Here is a 4,160-nt window from a genome sequence, read left to right as displayed (position 1 = left end):
GTAATAATGGCAAGGAAAATATAAATTTATTCAGATACCCTTTAAGGTGTAATGGCAAATAATTGTGGAATAAAATGACTCGTGTTACTTTTGGATATTCATCTCTGAGACTATAACTTGTGGTGTGTGTGTTTATTGTGGGGTCACAGTACGGAGTAGTTGATTGTTTATTAAGATTGGGTATTATTAAGGGAAATGGAACTCGTGACAACCCGGATCCCCGACCCCGGATTCGGGGGTGCTACATAAATGGTATCAGAGCCAAGCGTTATAAACCTCAGAGATGATGTGACGTTAAAATAATAAGTTCACCAAGATAATAAGAACTCTTGCCAAGTCCATGGTCTGACTACCTAACGTAGTACTGACAGTTAAAACCCTTATGGGAACCCTTATAAATATCGTGATAGAAGCGTAGCTCGTTATCGTATATGGTAGCGGGACTCCGAACTCTGAGGTTGAGGACCAAGAACGCGATGATGTTTTATTAGTTATTGGAGATCAGATTGTGGATCCGATAGAGCGTCCTAACGCAGGACCGGCTGATGTTCATATTGAGGATATAGAGGTTGAGGATGTTGTCCTAAAAGGGATTATTGCTGAGAAGGATTCCGTGGAGGGTCCTGACAAGAATGAATAAAGGACCATTGAGGAATTGATGACCATAGTTAGGGCGACTACCAGAGGTAGGATTGGCCGGTCACTACCAGAGGTTCCTTCAAGTTTAGAAAGATAGTAGCCCCTTTAACGCGGCTTACTCGTAAGACTGAGAAGTTCAAAAGGACAGAGAAATGCGAGAACAACTTTTAAGAACTAAAGAAAAGGTTGGTGACGGCCCCTATGTTGGCGTTGCCGGATAGAAAAAGGAGATTTCGTGATGTGTAGTGACGCTTCACATAAGGAATTAGGGCGCTTCTTATACAACACAACAAGGTAATCGCGTACGCGTCAAGACAATTAAGGGAATATAAAATTTGATATCCCCACCCATGAGGTTGGGCTCGTGGCAATAGTTTTGCCCTAAAGATTGGAGGCACTACTTGTATGGAGAGAAGTGCGAGATTTACACAAGCCATAAGTGCTCTAGTGCATTTTCACGCAGAAAGAGCTCAACATGCGCCAGAGGAGGTGGTTAGAGCTAATCAAGAATTATGATTGGGAGATTCTTTATCATTCGGGGAAAGCCAATGTGGTGGCTGATTCCCTATTGTAAAAAGGAGAGACTCAAGATGATAATGTCTTTGGGAGAGTTTAAAAGAGATTTTGAGAAAATGGAAATAGAAGTGAAGGTAACCAGAGCCGGTACCGAAAAGCTGTTTGAGATTGCAATACAACCCGAATTATTGGAAAAGAACATATTGTGCCAGAAAAAGTGATGAATGAAGGCAGAGAGCCAACAAATAGATAAGAGATTAATACCAAGAAAGATGATAAGGGAATAATGAGGTATTCCTACAGAATTTGGGTTCCAAATGTTCAAGAGCTTAAATATGAGATCTTAGATGAAAGCTAGTTTGAGGAATAAGATTTATAGCAAACCCTGAACGTGATAGTCAGGGAGGTCGCCATCAAGATAGAAGGAACCCATAACATAATGAAGTGGAAAATGAGGATTTAAAACATGTAGGATGACCCCAATTATGGGGAGGAGGAGGGAACGTTTAGACTAAGGAAACAGAAGTCGAGTAAGGAAAGGAGACCCGAGATGGTACTCCTATACGACAATATATGGACCTTTCTAGACAGAACTTAGACTATTATCCCCAACCACCACCCTGAGGAAACAGTGCGGTGGGAAATTCTTACATGACCTTTAAGTCGCTAAGCTCTCAGAGTTCTAGGTTGACCCAGTCGAGGCAAGAGCCTGGCTAAAGGAAATATAGGAATCATTTGAGATTCTAAATGATGGACGAATCACAAAAGACTGTTTTTGTCACTTACCTTCCTAAGAGAGAGGCCACCCGCTGGTGAAAGACCAAGAAAGGCACGGAGCCAGAGGTTATGATAAACTGATTAAAGTTCAGTCAATTGTTTTCGAGAAAGTAATTCCCAAGATTATGGAGATACTGTAAAAGCTTTAGAGCCAGAACAAAGGCGGATGAGTATGATGAATTATGAAGCTAAGTTGTAAAAGTTGTCAAGATTCGTTCTGATGACAATAATCCCAGAACGACGTGATGTTTGAAGTCAATGAGTAGTGGGTTCATGAAATGATTGTAATAGAAAAGAAAATAAAAAGAAACTGAAGTGGAAAGGAATATAAAGGCAATAGAGTTAGAGGAATGATAAGGGAGTTAGATATGAGGAAACCCTAAAGACCCGTAGCAATAGAAATAGAAAAGTATGTAATCGTCAGGATGAGAGTGATTCACCATGAGTTAAAGCTGATGGATGAAGACATGAAAGATACATATATTGTATCCCCTTTAAGTTGGGAGGATTATGAGGAAACCTTGAGATAGTCCGAAGGATAAACAAGGAGACGCGGATAGACTGAGGAGGCAAGAAAGTAAGAAATTAGGAAAATTGGATGAAGGAAGTGACCTTCAAGAAAGTGAAGTGTAAGACCGGGGGCATGATACCCAGAAAGGGAGACGCCAGGTATGAAAGATATCCCAACATTGAGATGACTGTTGAGATAAACAACAAAAGTAAATAAGGATTTATTAAGAAGAAGTTCACGTTGAACACGACCAATATCTTCTAGAACATCCCTGTTATCATTACCAAATCAGGCAAGAAAAGTGGATAACCGTTGTTATCTTTTGGAGGCCATATGGATTGAACTTATTTTGAATAAGGATGCTATCGTGAAATTGGTATAGACTATTGAGGTGGGAATGATTGAATAAGATAATCTATCAAGGATATATGACTTGATTTATCCATGGAAGGATGCAAGTACCTTTTTAAAGGTGGAATTAAGGATATAACTTTGATAACTTGAGATGAACCCTAGGGGAATGCATAAAGGTTGGCATTTCACCCTTAATAGGGACATTATGAGTTTGGTTAGTATGGAATGAAGGACTAAAGTAACAACAACCTTTAATGATCAGTAGAGAAATTTTTCAGAAGTAAATAGACAATGGTTCTAGTATTAGTAAATGGTATTTTGATATGCCCTGTATCTAGGGAATACAGGAGGAACGATTCAAGGATAACCTTAGAGGTTTTATAAGGAGAAAGGTATTATTCGAAGTTCTCAAGAATAGAAATTTAATAAAGGAAAAATGGCGTAATTATAATAATGTCAGGTGGGCACGTGTTAAACCATAAGAAGTATAGATCGACCCAATGAAGGTCGAGATTGGTGAAAACGAGAAGGACCCAAGATAAAAGACGTCCTAAGTATGATCGAGAGTCAGTTGTGACAATGTTCACATCTAAAGACTAAGGCAATGACTTATGGAAAAATGGTGATTTTTTTTATTTTCTCACCAGGACTTAAGAAAAGCATTTTCACATAAGCAGTGATTGAAATGAGGTAGAAAATTTAGTTGGAGGTGGTTAGAATGACATTGATTGTAAGGAAATTTTACTATCAAGAAAGGCCAAAGAGGTGGCCGACACTTTAAATATAAGAGGATAATTATAGGCGGTCGTGCCAGAGGAATACAGTGATGATGGTTGAAGTCGTGAAGGTTGTATTATGGTTTAAGATTGACATTCCTTCTGATGACTTTGCAATACCCAACTGTAATAGTAGTTTGGTAAAGGTTTAATTCGTGTAATCGCCATGAGCAGGCTATCTATCTTAGAAGGTACTATCTTGAGATAAGCCAGGACCATGTTACGAAATGACTAAATGAACCTTTGAGATGCATGTCTCCCAATAAAGACATATGGTTAATAATGGTATTAACCTGCTATCATTGCTTTCATTGAAACTCTTCTGCAATTTTATCTGCTTCATGTCATGAAAGTACGTCAGGAGCTGGAGTGTTCTTCATGAATTATGAATGGTGATTATGTTAACTCCTTAGAAGAATTCGATACGACAGGTATGGACTCCGTATGGTTAGCTATTAAGATTCCAAGGAAAACGAATGACTACCGTAGGTCCGTGGTGGACTATAGTAATGCATCAATGATTCTTTGAATAATGAGCCGATTACAACCGCGAGAGTTGTATGGTAATGAATGTTGAGATTAAGTAC

Source organism: Apium graveolens, chromosome 5 (assembly GCF_009905375.1).
Source record: "Apium graveolens cultivar Ventura chromosome 5, ASM990537v1, whole genome shotgun sequence".
Classification (NCBI taxonomy): domain Eukaryota; kingdom Viridiplantae; phylum Streptophyta; class Magnoliopsida; order Apiales; family Apiaceae; genus Apium; species Apium graveolens.
Note: the sequence above shows the minus strand (reverse complement) of the source record.